Raw genomic sequence first — 20,122 nt, forward strand, 5'->3', positions numbered from 1 at the left:
TGTTTGAAAATCAAGCAATAAACTTGTAACTTGTATCGATTCCTTTGAATGATTAATTGCAAAATATTTCGCAAAGTTCCCTTAAATATGGTTATTCTCATATTTAAAAAAAAAAAATAAAAAATTCACTTCGTTTTTTTTTTTTTTTTTTTTTTTTTTTTTGGCCGTAACTTTAAAAACATTCAATAAAGTTAAACACATTTTATGGAGCAATTCAAAATTAATTGCAATATACTGCTTCAAAATTTGAAGAAAATTTTTTTTTAAAGAACTGCGCAATATACCTGTATGAGTATTTAAAGTATTTCTTTTCTACTGCACATGCGTGGAAAAAATTTAAAAAGATGTTTTTGTAGTGAATCATATATGGCAACTAATGAAAAAAGTCAAATTTGAATATTTTAAAATGTTTCAGCCAATTTAAGAGTAGTTTTTGTATTTTTTAATAATAAGCTCAAAACGATAAGAGGTTTCCCACAAATTTCATTTTTCTAATAACAAATTATTTATACCTCACAATAATCGGCCATACACCAATATGTGATAGTATACAAGGAAACATCGCTGGTTCAAAGTTAAAACGACACTTCTGCACTCACTTCTCATTCAAATAACATGAACTTTAAACCAGCGATATTTTTAAAAGGATGATCCCTTTTTTTAAAAAATAAATCATGGTTCATAATACAAAATAAAATTTATGGAGAACCCCTTACAATTTTGAGCTTTCTTTTAAAATGTACAAAAACTACTTAGAAAATTGCTTAAAGCTTTTTAAAGTAGTCAAATCATCATTTTTCATTTATTGCCATATACGATTCACTACAAAATTAAGAAATATTTATTTTTTCCGATCTTGCTCATTATTAAAAAACTACTTTAATTACTTTTATCTTCAGAAGTTTTTAAGGAATTTTTCTTAAATTTTAAAGCAATAATTTTAGGATCAATTATTTATTGATCCAAAAGTTTTCTTTAATTTTATTCAATATTTGATGTATATTTCAACTATGATTTGATATATAATTTAATACTTGATATACAATTCAAACATAGAATGTTTAAAAAAAAAACTGCTCATGTGCAGTATAAAATTGCTTTAAAAATTTTGCTTAATTTTATTCGATATTTTTAAAAATTACAGCAAGAAACTTACGACAAAAAAAAATTTTTTTTTTCGTTTGTAAAAATGTTCATATCTCTATAAATATAAGAGTGAAATTTTATGCAAATAACAATCAAAGTAATCGATTCAAGTTTATTGCCTGATTTTCAAGCATAGGGTGCATCATTCGCATTCAATATACGGCTATCACTGAAACAAAGGCAAAACCGACTTTCATCAGAAAACACAATAGATCTCTTTCCTCCAGTGAGCTCTAACTCGACACAACTCACGTCGTAAACGACAGTGGTTTGGAGTGAATGGAATGCAAGCTACAGGGCGTTTCGCTCGGAGCTATACTTGAAGTAGTCAATTTGTGACAGTTCGTTGTGTCACTGCAGTGCCAAATGCTGCTCGGATTTCTGATGCAGACGCAGTACGGTACGCCACAGCACGCGTGGCCGCCCAGGACACAGTCTTCATGAAGCAGTAATTTTTCCTGACCACCGCAGTCAACAATCATGCACAGTGAGCCGCGATGGCTCTGGGGACAGGGCGTTCGCCTTCCAATGTAGTGAACCGGGTTCGAATCCCGCACCTGGCTCGTACCGACCACAAGTGCTGACATAAAAATATCCTCAGCGGTAGATGGATCACAGGCTAATTGTAGGAGATTTTAGTGGTTTTCCTCTCCATGCAAGGCGAATGCGGGTTAGTTCCATGAAAAAGTCCTCCACGAAGTCAACATTTTTCCCAATATTTGATCCAGGTGTTCCCTTGTCTTCTGGATTGGTTTCAAAATTACACGACTACGGAGTTGAGCATGATTAGTCGTAGACCCAAAAATTGGGTCGGCTGTTCAACGACGGTAATAATAAATAAATAAATTTCTCGGGAATAGAATGTGAAAGAATTAGTTACGGCAAAATCTCTCTGCTTACTTGAATGTTGTTGTTCATTTACGTCGCACTAGAGCTGAACAATGGGCTATTGGCGACGGTCTGGGAAACATCCCTGAGGATGATCCGAAGACATGCCATCAAAATGTTGATCCTCTGCAGAGGGGATGGCACCCCCGCTTCGGTAGCCCGACGACCTGCGCGCGAAGTCGAGCACTTTACGGTAGAACAGTTTAACGAGGACCAATACCGCACACCCTCGGTCCCTGCGCAGGCTGATCCAAGTGGTCACCCACCCGCACACTGACCGTAGCCAGTGATGCTTGACTTCGGTGATCTGCTGGGAACCGTGTCTTAACGATCAGTCCACTGCGGGCTGCTTACTTGAAATTAAGCAGCCAGGGACAAAAGTAGTAAAATGCTTTTTTTTCTTCCTAGTTTAAGGAGGTGGAAAAAATCTTACTACCACTTTTTTTATTTCGTTATTCTGGAATCAGATTTGCGTTATAGCACAGGTTAATGGTAGGTATGCCAACTGCAAAAGTTTTAACGTAGTGGTAGCGAATTATATAGTAAAACTTGTTGAATACGGACACGCACGCCTACTCTTTTAAAGTGTTACCATGAAATAACTGCCGCAAAGTTGCATTTCATATGATGCTTGGAAATTTTTAAAAGTAAGCAAATATTACTTTAAAATAAAAAATACTGAACTATAAATTACTTAAATTCCGTTACCAGTGGAAAATATATTTTTTTCCAAAGCGGAGAAACTTGGCATCTCTGTAATAGGTAAACAAAATTAATAACTTAAAAAATCTCCCAACCAATTTTCATTTATTTCTTAAATTTGGGATCACATTTTACTTCACTGTACTAAGTTTATGATTTTCGCAATCATTATTACTTAATCAAGATTACTTAATGACCGCAAGATTCCCAAGTGATGCTTCATGTATATATCTGTTTCTGCCAATCACAAAAATTGGTGACATTCCATTTTTTATGCCAAATGTTCATTTATCTTTGCAGGTCCCCCCTTAATAGTCAGAATTCTATGAAATTTTGTTTTAGGGATTATGTTTGCTTGCCAAATGAAATGCAATACAAAAAATGATATGCTTCTTCAGAAAAAGTGCGGGTTTTTTTTTAGTCAAAAGAAGCATATGCCATTACGCTACGGTCACTAATAACTGTAAAATATAATTCAAGAGATTTCTTTGAGATATGCCCCCGCAGTGGACTGATTGCAAAGACCCATTAGAACACCGAAGTCAAGCATCACTGGCTGCGGTCAGTAAGAGGGTAGGTGGCCACTATGATCAAACTACGTAGGGACCGAGGGTGCGCGTTATAGGTTAACTCGTTAAACTGTTCTACCATAAAGTGCTAGATTTCACGTGCAGGTCGTCGGGCTACCAAAGCAGGGGAGCCATCCCCTCTGTAGAAGATCAAAATTGCGATGGCATGTCTTCGGATCATCCTCGGGGATGTTGCCCAGACCGTCGCCAATAGCCCATCGTGCAGCTCTAGTGCGACGTAAATAAAATGCCTACCTATAGTTTCTCTGAGGTAAGAACTCCCCCAGCCACAAAGTCTGAGACCGTCTGCTGCTATGGAAACAAGAATAGCACACTTCAGGGAGGGTAGCTCCTCTTCACTCTAGGGCTATCACAATAGACTAAAGAAGAAAAAAATTATTCCCTTTCTCTCGTCGACCCAAGCCAAAACCTGTTCTAAATAATGACCCCACACCCCTACTTAAAATAGTTATATCTCGTTACCATAGTCACCGCCACGAGTTCAGACGAATCGCTAGGGGTGTTCTTACTTTAGACAAACTATATCTTCTTTGAGATATTGCTATAACATTTTACAGAATGAAAATCCGACCAACCGTTCAAAAGTGTTAAGAGAAATCAGTTTTTTTTTTTTTACTGTACTTAAGTGCTTTTTTTCATTTACCCCATGTCATTTCTTTTTTCTTCCTTCTCGAAAGTTAGAGAAGTAAAATAAAGAAGTCTGTGCACGTCCCTTGACAGCGGGAACCTCATGACCTTGAGGTGAAACTACAAAAGGAGACAATATCTTGTCGCATGAAGAAAGAGATTCATTAACCACCGACAAAAACAAAATGACATTCCTTTTGAATATGATTGCGACTGTTATGTATGCAATAGTATGTTTAGTTAAATTAAAAGTCTGTTATAATTGATTCAAAAATAATTTTTAGACTTCTTTGCATGCGTATGTAAGTTATGTTAAATTAAAAATCTGCATAGATATTTAATTGGAAACAGTTGTTACTTTTTTTACATGTAAGTTATGTTAAATAAAAAATCCGTATAGATGTTAATTTAAAAATAGACGTGATATTTTTGCATACTTATGCAATAATTGTGACTTTTTTTGTATGCCACATATAAGTTATGTCAAATTAAAAATCCGTATCCATGTTAAATTGGTAACAGTTGTTACTTTTTTACGTGCAAGTTATGTTAAATTACAAACATGTGTTATAATTCAAAAATAGTTGCGAATATTTTTATACTCACGCACGTGCAAATTAAATTACATTTAAAATCAGTAGATTTTTAAATGTAGAAGACTTTATCTTTCATAAATTCAATATTTTAATTGTAATTAAAATGTATTGCATTGCAATGTTGTGTTTCAGTGAAAAATTATGTGTTATGTTAAATTAAAAATCCGTATCTATGTTAATCAAAAAACAGCTGCGACTTTTTTGTATGCAAATGCAAGTTATGTTAAATTAAAAATCTGCATATATATTAAATTGGAAATAGTTGTCACTTTTTTACTTGTAAGTTATGTAAGCTTGTAAGCCAGTGGCGCCAAGTGTTCGACCTCTGCCAAACTCATATGTCACATCCGTTTATAGGACGGACCCATTCATTCATCCATAGATCGTAATTTCGATTTGAACTAGATAACGAGTAATCTCCAATCCAATACCTACTGAGGTATAACTTGTTATGGGAACATGGCGAACTTTGTGACCCGACAGATTTAACGTGCACCAGTCACCTTCGGCCGGCTGGATTCGAACCCCCGTTCTTACGAACATGAGTCCAGTGCCCTGCCAACCAGGCTATCTCTTCCCCGAAAAAGCTGGTAATAAAATTATATTATAAATTATATCTAGCTTATTTTCGGGTAAAGTAAAAGAACTCTAGCTGGAGTAAAAGACTTATTAAAAGTTAGAACAGGATTGTGTCCTTTGATTGAAAATAGTTGCTAATCACTCACATTATTTCTTCTAATCACAAACTAGATTTGCCTTCCAAAGAGGTGAACCGGGTTCAATTCCCAGTGATGGCTGGTCGATACGAATTCGCACCAACCACAGTGCTGACATGAAATATCCTTAGTGGTAGACGGATCATGGATTAGAGTCCCTTTGCCGTTAGGTTGTTGTAGTTCACTTAAGTAGGAACTGGAAGTTTAAGTTTCACTGGAGCTGCACAATGGGCTATTGGCGACGGTCTGGGAAACATCTGAAGGATCCGAGGATGATCCGACGATATGCCATCACAATTTTGATCCTCTGCCGAGGGAATGGCACTCCCGCTTCGGTAGCGCGACCACGTGCATGCGAAGTCGAGCACTTTACGGTAGAACAGTTTAACGAGGACCCATACCGCACATCCTCGGTCCCTACGCAGACTGATCCAAGTGGTCACCCTCCCACAAATTGACCGCAGCCAGTGATGCTCGACTTCGGTGATCTGCTGGGAACCGTGTCTTCACGATCAGTCAACTGCGGGACCGATACACACTGATTCACTTTTAAAATGAATAGATTCCTACACGGACTATGTAGAATAAATAATCTAAACTTTATGCGATATACATTGTAGAAAAATGCAGTATGTTTTTATTCCATCAAATTAAAAACTACTTTGATAAGTTTATGACCGTATTTCCAGCACCTTGGAAATCTAAATTTTATAAGGCCTAACATTTATAAAGTTCAACGCAAGTTAAGGATTACTCTATTAAACATCATAATAGAATAAGTAATTTTATATGAATATGGTCGATTTCTTAATACACAATTCCATGATTTTTCAACCGAACAATTCATTGTTGATGTTTTTTTTAATATTACATAAATTACGTCTATTGCAAAGCAATATTCCTTCCCTTTCCAGTTGTTTGTGATTAACCAACGCCACGCCCAATTCTATTTTTGAAAATCGAGATATCAAGACACTATTTCCCCCTTCCTCTACGACCCGGAGAATTTTAATAAGCTTAATTTGAATTTCGAACACAACAATCAGAAGGTCGAGCCCGATTTTCATTCGAAAAGAACTCTACCTGAGAAAATGCAAACGATTTTCGCGGAAGTTCGTCGCGCATGGTCACTCGTGGAAGAATGGTGTCCTCAACTTTCTGATAAGTACATTTAGCCACCCGTCACCCTGTTTTTGACAGGAAGGAGAATTTCGATAAAGTGTTCTTTTTAAGAGACTTAAAAAGTTCGAAGACGATAAGTGTGTTAATGCAAGGTCTTTAAAGCAAATCTCTCCACAGGAGGAAGAAAAAGACTTCGCGGAACATTGGAAATTGTTGAAATCGTAGAAGCGCACGTGACGCCGCTGTCGTAAACGACAAGGAATTGATGCAACCATATTTTTAAACAAAACAACTCTTCAATTCTTTTTACAAACCGATATACGAAACATAAAACTAATATCGTTATTTCACTGCGAAGTAAACATAGAATACATTCATCATTCTTTAAATAAAGAAAGGGGGCCATTATTTGCGCTTTATTCACATTGTTTAGCTTCATTCACACTATTTATTACAACGGTTTTTTATGAGCTACGTATGAATAAAGCTAAAGAAAGAAGCGTAAATAATAATACAAAAATAGACATACTATAGTTTCGGTTGAATAAAGAAGAACCAAGTTTGGTTCATATTGCCGATAATCCTTTCACTGACACATCATATCACCAACACTATCATTTCGCTGATAGTTCATTTCGTCGACACAATCACTTCGACAGGTTATTTCGCCGATTTGTTGACATGATCATTTCGCCGAACTGAGAAATTTTTTGAAATTATTTGGCATTTCAAGCGATTTGATAACAATTATTGTTAAATCTGTTTAATAAGGTGTAATAACAAGATTGTTACACGGGCAGGGGCGGATCCAGAAATTTTTCCTGGGGGGGGGGGCTCATAGATTCAGATTTCCCCCCGACACACAATAAATTTTTTTATAAAAAAAATTTTTTAAAATATCTTTTTGAAAAAGGAAAAAAACTGGGGTTTTTAATGCTAGTCTTCCCATTTATTTTTTTCATAATGAACAATAGAATACATAAATAATTCAAGTATTCAACATCCTTAAGTAATAAATGTAATGCGTTTTTACATTATTAGATATTTACATAATTAGATGAAGAAAAAAAAATCGATTTTTTCCGACCTACCTAGGTGTATATGCCCCCTTGAATAATTTCTAAAATATTTTATTTGTTTTGTAAACTATTGAAAAATTATTTTTATTTCATTTTTTCAATTTGGGAGGGGATCATGACCCCTATGACCCCCCCCCCCCAGCTGGATCCGCCACTGGGCAGGTGTTTCAGCACTACACCGTGTATGTAACATACATTTTAATCAAAATGCAGTATACTCTCGATATCTCAAAGTTGAAGGGACACAAAAAAAAATTTCGAGATAGCGAGTTTTCGAGATAAAAAGTTCAGAACTAAATATGTTCGAAAATATTACTCTAAAAACCAGAGTCACGAAACATAAGAATAACTACGATTAAATATGTATGTAATGATAGTTGACTATAAGTCTAAATACAACAATGATAATTTAATTTTTAAATTAACAATTATTTACAATTATTAATGCACAATTATTTTAAATGCACAATTATTTTAAGCACAATTAACTAAGCACAATTAACTTAATCACTAAATGCACAATTATTTTAAGACGAAAATAATTGTGCATTATATAGAAAAGATTTGGTTCACAATAAACTTACTTTGTGATTTATTTTCGAAAAAAAAATTCAGCGTCTATATCGAAAAAAATTCGACATAACAAGGTTTTGTGAAGAAATTCTTCGACATTAGGCATTCAAATTAACGTTAGATAGATACATAATGAAAAGAGGTAAAATAATATTTTTTTTTTTTGACATAACAAGGTTTTCGAGACATCGAGAGTGCACTGTACCATTGATTTTTTTTTTAAAAATCCACAAAAATTTCGTCTATTTTTCTACGAATAACATGTAAGCAAAATATTCTTGAATAAAATTATAATTACATATTTTATAAACAATGTTTTTTGAAAACTGTAGACTTTTCAGAATAAACACAGCTAATGCGAGGCAATCATAGAGTTTGGTGATTGAGCCTTTTCGTCTATATAAAAACTTGAATATACGAGGACTGTTTTTTAAATAAGGGACAATTTGTTGTGTACACCAGTGGTTCTTAACCTTCTTAAGCCGCGACCCAAATTTGAGAAATATGTTCATGTCGCGACCCAAAAAAAAGTCAAAATTAGGCTGAGTAAGCCACAATGACTTCTTCTAGGAGGTGTTGGTATTACTTATTATTTGATGTATTACTAAATTTTTTGGTTCGACTCAGCGCGACCCAAGAAATATGCTTCGCGACCCAATTTTGGGTCGCGACCCATAGGTTAAGAACCGCTAGTGTACACTAATAGTTGACTCGAGGGTCGCAACGAGTACTTGCGTCGTGTCCTGGCATTCCTTGGAAACAAACTGTGCTCAGTTTACAGCTGTGTAGGTAACCTGTATGGTTAGTTCTGTGTCTTTAAAATGTTCAAGTTTAACAAATCGCCGTCCGCGTATGAAGTACGATCAATGATGCGTTTTCAGTCTACAAAAAGTCTGCTGCATATATTCACCGGCAGGAATTTTGGCTACTTCATGACAATCCACACCTCAGTCCAGAGCTTTATTGGACTCTTTTGACTAGGAAGTTTTGGACCTCCCCACAATACAGCCCAGACCTTGCGCTAAGTGATTTTCGATCTTTTCCGGTGTTCCAAACATCATTTCGCTATGGAGATGTCGTTAACAAGGGAATCAGCTTTTATATGAATAAAACAAGATTCCAGAGTATCAAGATGAGCAGCTGCGACCAGTGTAGAAATAATTTTGATAAATTCGAAATTAAATGTATACCCAAGATTCCAACAATGTGCAGTAAATGGTGATTTTTCTTATTTTGATAATGGGCATATCGTTTTTCTTAAGTCAAATTTTTAAAGCGCGTCCAACTTGGATACTTTTGACAAACTAGACGCACTTTGAAATTTAGTAGTTGTAATACGATTGAAATTTTCATTGTTATTAAGCAAACGAGCGTTTTAATAGTGTTAATAAAACTTTTAGATTATTCTGCAGAATATACAAAGAAATATTTGCTCACTTGAAAACACTTTTAGTTGAAAAGTTACAATCAATTGTAATTAACACATTGCTGACCGGCAACTTTTCTGTGGAACGGATGTGGAAGTTAAACAATATAAATAAACTTTAACAATTTTTATTTATATTGTTTACAACAAGTTTTTCAAATATATCGGGTTTCGTAAAGTTATAATAAATTGGTAGAGAATTAAATAATAAAACTTGAAAAGTAAGGAAAATTATGCCCACTTTTTAAAATAGTCACCACGAGATCACTACTAATATGATTGTGACAGTTCATCAACGCTTGGCCACGAAAACACGAGTTAAATCGTGACCGGCCAACAATGTGTTAAGCTGTTCAATTACAGTCAATTATTTCAGTTAATAAGTTTTTTTTAGGGAAACTAAAACATTCGTGTTCACTAAAATACGACTTACAGCAAAAATATACTTTATCTACCACTAAAAGTTAATGCTGTTGTTGTTCATTTACGTCGCACTACAGCTGAAACAATGGGCTATTGGCGACGGTGAGGGAAACATCCCTGAGGATGATCCGAAGACATGCCATCACAATTTTGATCCTCTGCAGAGGGGATGGCAACCCCGCTTCGGTAGCCCGACGACCTGAACGCGAAGTTGATCCCTTTACGGTAGAACAGTTTAACGAGGACCCATACCGTACACCCTCGGTCCCTACGCAGACTGATCCAAGAGGTCACCCACCCTCACACTGACAGCAGCCAGTGATGCTTGACTTCGGTGATCTGCTGGGAACCGTGTCTTAACGATCAGTTCACTGCGGGACTAAAAGTTGATACGAAAACGCAATGTCATCAAGAAATTGCTTAAACACAAACATTTTAGCTACTTACAACTTCTACTCCTAAAAAGATATACATTTTTAGTTATTTATGCAAATGCCAACCCACACTAGCTTTCCACCTCTTTTCGTTTTTTAGAATTTATAAATTTTTAAAAAAAGAACAACTTATTCATTTATCCAAACCCAGAATTTGTTTTTTCCTTACCTGTCAAAACTTAATGTTTTTCTTCTTTTGCCGATCGATGTTGCGTGTCGGTGAAACAACGACTTTCGGGTATTTACTGTCCTTAGCGAGAAAAAATGTCACTTTTTGCCGTTTTTTTTACAACCTTATCCTTTTGTAAATCACTTTTATGATCATTTAAAAAATAACATGTTACATTTCTTGTCACGATTGAGTCAAAGCATTTTCTGGGTAAAATAGCCCTCACTACATATCTACGGAACGTGAAAATTGCATGTTTAGAATGATTCTAAAAACAATGTTTCATGTGGGGTAAAGTCATTCATCTCATAAGTTTGTATGCAATACCACTTACATGTACAGTTCCTCACCAAATTATAAGACGTACTATAAGATTCTATGTAAAATCTTAATTATCAAGTGATACTATGCAGCTTTATTGTTTTTACGCCACTGAAACAGGTTTGCACTTGCTTAGGTTCGTGTATCAATATCAACTGGTTAACATTGTAATGCAATACGTTAAAAATAAATACAAATAGAAGGTATATGAAAAATCTCCTGAATAAAAACCCATTATATGCATGTTTAAATATAAAAGTATTGTATATAAACTAGTGCAAAACATGTCATTATTAAAAAAACTACAGTGCTTCTATTAATTTGTTCTAATTATTATAATATACTAATATAATACCTGATATAATAAATATTCTATATTTGTATAATATATCGTAGAATTTATCCAATCGTGGAACTTATATTATATATCGTTTAATTTAACCAATTGATACACTAACGTAAGCAAGTGAAAACCGGTTTCAATCGTTAAAAAACAATAAAACTGTATAGAGAGTATCACCTGATAATTAAGATTTTACATAGAATCTTATAGAGCGTCTAATAATTTGGTCAGGAGTCTTAATTTAAACTGTGATTCTTGACTCTTGTGTTAAAACCGATTTTACAAAACAGAAAAACATCGCGACATAAAATTCCACATAAATTTGAAATTACCGAGTTATAGAAGTCTTAACTAAAACAAATATTTGACAGAATAAATACTATTATTTTATATTAAAACAAAAATTTGAAAATTTTGTCAGATTTTTGTGAATTATGGGAGGATTAAATTGTACTGGGTGTTACGTAAATGCTGTTACGTAATTTCTATTTTTGGAATACTTATTGAAAACGTAAATATGTACAAAAGTATCACTAATCAATATTTAAATGAGAAAAAATTACAATGAGTCAAAATTGCAAGGATACGGAGTTAAACATTGGTAGTCATAAACTCAAAATTGGGTTGGCTGCTCAACGACGGTCATAAAATAAATTAAAATCCCGCAATAGGTTAGCAGTGGTGGCTCAGGAGATAGAGCATTCGCCTCCCAATGAGGTGAACCGCATTTGAATCCCAGTCATGGTTGGTCGCTACGAATTCCGCACCTGGCTCGCACCGACCACAATGCTCACGTAAAATATCCTCTGTGGTAGACGGATCAATGGGTTAGAGTTCCCTTGCCGTCAAGCTAACCATGGGTGGTTCTTGTGGTTTTAAACTCTGCGTAACGCAAATGCGGGTTAGTTTTATCTAAAAGTCCTCTACGAAAGCAAATTTTCCCGAATTCTTGATCCAGGAGTTCCCTTGTTTTCTGGATTGGGTTCAAAATTACAAGGCTACGGAGTTGAACATGGTTAGTCGTTATCCCAAAATCGAATCGGCTGTTCAACGACTGTTATAAAATAAAATCGGTTTTTGATTACCTTTTTCGAGCAATAGCATGTATACGATATTTACGTAATGGCTCGGGTGGTGCGCGAGGAAGTAGTACAGCACGTAATGGAGCATTGCTGGAATGTCTCGAACTTATATTTATATATGGTGGTTTGAATGATTTAATGTCTGCCGAACAGAGTTTAAATTATAACACTAAATTCAATACATAAAGAACAATATTGCGGACGTCACTTGAAAATAGTAAAAGATTTAAATCAAACTACTTTCGCGCGGCCTACTGATATAGAGGGAAAAAATGTGGTATATATGTTAGTGTGAATGACCGAAATCGGTGGATGTTGAAATGTTGACAATCACATAGTCGCTTTGGTAAATGTTCGAAATATATACTAGGTCTAGTGAAGTCCTACTGACCGGTTGACATTTGCCCGATATGCCCTACATTAATGTTTTTTTAAGGTTCAGTGTCACTTCCCGGTACACATTTGCCCGGTACTCCGAACACTAATCTTTCACTAATTTATCCTCTGCAGATATTAAAATATCAAATAAATGTAATAAAATCAACGAATAAATTAATCAATCGAATAAACAATCAATGTCAAATCATATATAACAAATATTCCGGACAATTACCAAAGCAACTATATGATTGTTGACATTCACCGCTGAAAGTGGACATTCTCTTGATTTCGTCATTCACGGTAACATATATATATATATATATATATATATATATATATATATATATATATATATATATATATATATATATATATATATATATATATATATATATATATATATATATATATATATATTATTTAAAATGAATTTAAAAGAATTAGAATATTTGATTACAGTTCTGTTGTGCAATTGGGTTGGTTACCATTAAAATTTTTATGTAGTACGAGACAGTTTTGAAAGGTCATCAAGCTAGTAGTCAAAGGCGGCTAGTTGTAATAAAATGACTGATCATAATTTGGTGTATAGTAAACAATAGTTAAATATTCTCAAAACATATTAAATAACTTACCCTGATTAGTAAATCTTATGGTCCTTTCCAAAGATCTTCAACAAACTTTTGTGGACGGATGGCCTTGCTTGTAATCCATTTTAAAGTGTTCGATGCACAGCACAAAAAATTACATTTAATTACACAATAAAACACAACAAATTACACATTTTTGCAGTCTGAAGCTTGTGTGATTTAAAATAAGCACTGCAAATAGGTGCAGTTTCAGTCCTTGTTATTCGTAAAAATGTCCAATTGATTGCAAAAATGCAGATAAAACTCACAAGTTAAAAAGATTCGGCACAAGCTTCTTCTAATGCATTTCTCTAAACATCCCTCCTTTGTTTATTGTTGTTCGTTTCTCCATTTTTGTTTTTATTTATTTTTACAACATACAATGCAAGCTTGTGTGTTCGAGTAAAGCTTATAAGCCTTTGTCAAAACAGGAAGGACAGCTAGCTCAATACAGCGTCAAGATACATCCAGGGTAACAGCGGGATTTGAACTCGCTACCTCCACGCTTTGCATAGCGTTTGGCGGACGATACCGTTCGGACAGGGAGGCCCCTGGTTTCTCGACTTTTTTGGGTCTGTCGGATTTATAGTCTGCTAAATGGTCAGGTCCCGCAGTGAACTGATTGTTAAGACACGGTTCCCTGCAGAACACCGAAGTGAAGCATCACTGACTGCGGTCAATGTGTGAGTGCGTGACCATTAAGATCAGTCTACGAAGGGACCGAGGGTGTGCGGTATGGGTCCTCGTTAAACTGTTCTACCGTAAAGTGCTCGACTTCGTAGGTTACCGAAGCCCATTCCCTACTCAGAGGATCAAAATTGTGATGGCATGTCTTCGAGTCATCCTCAGGGATGTTTCCCAGACCGTCTCCAATAGCTCATTGCGCAGCTCTGGCGCGACGTAAATAAAACTACAACAACAACAAATGGTCAGTATGCACAGACTGAGTTAGCCGAGAAACAAAGTTCCCGGTCTGTGGTTTAATTCACAAGAAAGATGCGCGAGATACGAACCTACACCAGTTAGTGTTAAAATTCACAATCACAACCATATATGGCAACGTTACTTTTAAAAAGTAACGAGTAAAAGTACAAGTATTTTTAAAAAAAGTAACGAGTAAAAAGTAAAAAGTTCTTATTTTAAAAAGTAACGAGTAAAAAGTACAAGTAAAAGTACAAGTACTAAACCAAAAAAGTAACGATTTAAAAGTACATTTCTGGGAAATCGAAAATTCAAAGTAACCTAAAATTTTATTGAATAATATTCTTATGTTCTTTAATGTTTTTGCAAAATTGTTGTTATTTATTTAATTATTTTTAATTTTGAAAGTTATGGACATTAATTTATTTTTAAATTCGGAAGAATATTATAATATAATTTTATAATATAATCGTATAATATAATTTAAAATCAAATATAATTTTAATATCAAACTTTTTATGGAATTGCACGAAAAAGAAATTTTATCTATTGATTTAAATTTTTAGTTTATTATTCTTATTTATTTAAATTACCATTGATTTAAAATTGTTTTACTCTATAGAAACGCGTTTTAAAAGTACAAACATAAACAAAGCAAACACGGGGTTTCAGAGAGCTTTGTGATCTTTGAGCTAGTTTTATTTGTAACAATGGCTAATGCTGAAGTCGTGCGAGAAAATCATTTTCCGAACATTTCTGCCCAACGGAAAAATTAAAATTTGTAAACGAATTTTAGTATCAGCGGCTAAACTAATACCTTCGAGCTTTCAAGAGTTAAAATAGTAATTATAATAGTTTTCAATAGCACAAACAGTTTTGAAGTTCTTAGAGATCTGACTTGGCGTTGTTTGACAAGGTCGGGCATAAACATAATTTTAGTAAAAAATTTACTAGGTAAAAATGTATTTAGTAAAAAATGTATTAAGACAAAAATGTATTATTAGTGAGTTCAAAAAGAAAATTGAAAAACGTAATAACAAAATCCAACATTTTTTATTTAAAATGTATTAAATATATGCATAAAACTCAAAAATGAATAAAAATAACTTGTAGCAATAAAGGAAACGAAGGAAATAAAAATAAAAATATGACCACCGAAGCCGACGTCTTCAGGGGGTACCGGCCCTGGTAGCCATAAAACAAAACCTTTTCTATTGACGGGGAGGCAATTGTCTAAAGTAACACCATAAGTACCCCGAAGGTTTTGTATAGAAGTCCAAGAAAAAACATGAAATACAAAGAACCAATTAATTTAGAAAAGAAACTCAAACAAATTCATCAGAAAATAAAATTATTGACATCCAAAAAAATTCACCATAAATACTAAAAATTAATTATTTAAAATCAAATAATGAACTTATATTTGGAAAAGATCTATTAACATCAATTGTCATCCACTACAAGTTAAATAAAATGTATTTGAGCTTGATTGGATAAATAGAAAGAATTATTATCTGTCACAATAAACCAGAAGGGAAAGTAATAATTTTATTTAAAAGAATGCGTCGATTTTAAATGCTTAATTTCTTTTAAATGGTATTTTTTTCTAAGCATAATACAACTGTATTCTTTATAAATTGAAGTCGAATAAATTTTTTTTAATTTCTACTTTTGATACATTTGTTTTGTTTTTCGTTAGAGGAACTTGGAAAAAATATCTTTCTTTTTTTTAACGTTAAATTTCAACAAAAAATTTTTTAATAAGTTTCATCTTTAGTCAGTGTTACACTTATGTTATTTAAAAATCTTTTTCAATTCTAGTGCATACATTTTCAATGCCAGTTTGATAAAAATCAATTTATTTTAAAACAAAATTTCTTGAGATGACATATTGGACATCTCCCATATTTTCTATTCTGTATGGAATAAAGTAAAGTAAGGTGGAAATCCTATAGCGCAATATCGGTTGAGTATGGAGGCTAGTACAATACCTCCATCCCAAATCCATTGCTTTTTTACAAGGTTCATCTTCCCCATCAAATGCTAATCAGAAAGATTAAAATTATTGAATCTATAATTTGAAAAGTGCTTCAAAGAAAAGAAATGAACTGATTAAATATTTACAAACAAGCAAGTCCCTCTAACTTTAAAATATCGTTGGCGCGACTTATAGTACACAATTATAATTAATAAACCGCAATAATGTTGATTAATGAGAAACGAATACCAAAATTTACGGAAACGACAGTTCTTTATTCTTTCCCTAGTCTTATTAACTATACCCTAGTTTATATTAATTTAAAGAGAGTCTTTTTTTTTATTTAAATAAAAATTTATGTTTGCTAATGCAAAATAAATATTTGTTAATTTATTTAAATAAAAAAAAGATAAAAGTGGTAGAAATCATATTATTGCGGAATAAAATCTCATTCGGATGTTACAAAGCTCCTTCAACAGTGAACATTTAAAATACCCAGAAGCCAAACCAGAAATCAAAATTATCTGTTTACATATAAAAAGGAGTCTTTTTGATGTCAGCAACAAAGGCAAATTGATGTTTTCTAAACCTAAGCATGATGCACAATAAATCATCCTGAATTATACCTCCGTTGTACTGTAAACAATTTAATGATGTTCCAGTAGAAGTTAAATGCACTTGCGTTAAACACAAATCTCAAAGGGGTACTTTTGGATTCAGGTCTAAACACACAATGACGAGGAATATAATGCTGCACATCTGGTTCTTCAGACTCTTGTACTTCCTCCATATGACCCATATTTAAATACTCTAGCATAAATGCTTTGTGAAGTTCACAAAATTGAGGTTCTCTAGCAAGGCGATTCCATAACGAATTCACACTACTTTTACTTTTACAAACACAAGATTTTTTCTTAGATTCACCCAGACACGACGGATCTTCTCTAAAGGACATTTTAACAACATATTTTCCACTCTCTGTTCTTGAATAATTTTCAAGAAAATGCTCTTCACAAATTTCAGCTTTTTTAGTTTTAGAAATTTTAGACTCTCTCTCTCTACATTTTCTATTTCCCAAAAAGTTTTTAATGTTTTTTCTAACTCAAAATTATCTGTAACGAGCCCACAATATATTTTATTTTCGTTTTTGGTCGGAAGACTCCCACTGACAATATACCCGAAAACGCTATTTTGCAATCTTAAATTTTGTACCCTGAAGGAAAATGTGACCCGATTTTAAGATTTCACAAAAGTGTTCTGCTCCTTACAACAAATCAATAGGACTCGGAATAAATATTATTTAGTGATAGAATATTTACATTAAGAGGATTAGCTGGTGTAAGTTCTGTAATTTTAGGAATTACTGCAAAATTTAAGTTTAAATCAAAACTCTTATCTCTATTTAAAATAGTAGCATTAACTTTCGATTTTATGCTCAGAAACATATTATTTATTCCCGATACAGTTATATTTGAACTTGACCTATTTAAATTAAGAGAATCTGCTAACCTTTTTATTCATAAAATTAGAATTCGCTCCCACGTCTAATAATCCTCGAACTTCAAAACACTTATTTGATTCATCTTTAATTAAACAAATAAAAGTGCTGAGTAAGATTGTTAATTCTTTTCCCATTGTAGTAGAAGAAAATATATTTTCCCCACCCTCACATACAAGCGTCTCGTAATACACAGGCATTTGGAAAATTGGTGCCGAAGAATTCAAGGACGATTGAATGTTCCTATTTTCATTATTCATTTGATTCCAAACTATTTATTTTTTGCTCTCGCGGAAAGTGAAGAGAAATATGATGCCTTTTTCTGCAAATACTAACTACAGAAGATTTTGTTTCTACACTCACTTACGTTATGATTATTTAAACAGTTAAAGCATAAATATTTTGATTTAACGAACGCAACTCTATCACTTACGAACATATTTTTATAAATAGTACATTTATACAAAGGATGAATTTCATCACATAAAATACATTTAGTATTTTTTACATCCGTTAGAAACGCTTTTGACATAGTTTCGAAGTTATTTTTATAACTCATTCTAGCATTATCAACTACGGGTTTTCCCCTAGAAGTATAAAATAAATAAATCTCCCTAGCTAATTCTACAGGTTTAAACCAAGAACTTGCTTCTTAAATTTATAAAGCACATAACCTCTCTATCAAGTGTTTGATTAATTTTATCAGATACTATTAATTGCTTTAAAGTTTCGAAGTCAGTTACATTTTTTAACTTTAAATAATATTCCCAACTCGTTATTAATCTAGACGCGAATTGCACGTACGTTTCACTCGTCATTTTTTACGCTTTCCTAAAATTCTCTAAACAGATTTTTTTTTGGGGGGGGATGGCTCGAATTCTCTCAAAACTATAGTTTTAACTTTAGAATAATCTCCTAATTCGTCATCTTTAATGTATGTAATTATAATTGTGGCTTTTTCCTCTAACAGATTTAGAAGAATTTCAGCCTTAAATTTCTCAGGGACATTTTTTGAAATAAAAGCTCTTTCTAATGACGAAAAGAAATATCCCCGTCCTTCTGGTCTATTAGGGATTTTATGAGTTAAAGTCCTCACACTTTTAATGAGAGAGTCTAAAGATTCTACACTTTCGTTTTTCACACTATCAACAGGTAGTTCACTTTTAGATTCGATTCGCAATTTAGCGAGCTCAAGTTCCGATTTCACTCTTTCAGCTTTTAATTTTTCAATTAATCGGATTTCATCACTTTTTCTTCCTTCGATTATGTTATTTGCTAACTCTTCAACTAACTCAATGTTATTTTTATACGTATCACAACTCTGAAGTGCTGTAATTAGATCAACAATAGTTTTCATATTAGAAATGTCTACATTAAGCTCGACAGCAAGCCGAACATAGTCCTCTTTTTTAGCACTTTTAAACATATTGAACTTCAATAACTAAATAATGAATCACGTACCTTTTATTAGGTATATTATCCACTAATTTCACTACTGATAGCTCTGATAGACAGGACCAACAATGGCTCTGACGATAGCTCAGTTTACATAAATTCTCGATAAAATAAAAGTTCTCAAAACTCAGAAAATGGACTGTAATTATTAGTCACAATACTTTATTCACATAATTCATTTCACCCATCCGAGCTCTTCGGATTCATAACACACACTAAAATTTCATAGATGGTGCTTCTGGCATCAACAAGGAGCTTAGATTTATGTTAATTTTAGAACTATAGAATTTTTTTTTTTAACATTTTGTTTTTATTTTCGAAACTTTATTTTATAAATAAATTACCTTGTTCGACAAATTTGATAAACATTATAACTTATGTTAGAAAATAAATTTTAAAAAAATACATTCATATACAGGAAACCCCTATAAATCCAATAAACTACAAACAATTTTCGGATTTGTAATAACGATGTGCAAGACTAAATCCACTCATAATAAAAAATTATGAACAAAAGTTTGATTTTAAAATTTTATGATATGAATAACTAATACGTTTACGTAATAGTATATATCTTACGTTTAATATAATTCCAAAAAAAATATTTTGTTGCAAAATAAAAAAAATTATAATATTTTAGATTTTTTTTAATGCATACTACATTTCCATTAAATAAAGCATTGTTTTTATAATTAATTACATTAACGTTAAAAAATGTAAAACTTGTGCAAAATTTTTTGCAATAGTAATATCAAATTAGTTATTTAAATTATTTAAAAAAGCATCCAATGCGCACACAATGTTAACAAAATTTTTAATTAGCATATTTAAAGGAATGAAAAATGATTCAAATTAATATTAAATGTTATTTTATAAATAGAGAATAATTAGATATTAAAATATTACTTACTTTTTTCAAAAAAGATGAAGTCTTCTCAGGGTCCCCCATCAGGGGGGAAGGTGGGCGCACGATGCGCCACTTAAATCTTGGGGGGAATTTTTACACTAAGTAAAACGAATAGTTTG

Source organism: Parasteatoda tepidariorum, chromosome 5 (genome assembly GCF_982258835.1).
Source record: "Parasteatoda tepidariorum strain Cologne lab strain chromosome 5, Ptep-v5.0, whole genome shotgun sequence".
NCBI lineage: Eukaryota > Metazoa > Arthropoda > Arachnida > Araneae > Theridiidae > Parasteatoda > Parasteatoda tepidariorum.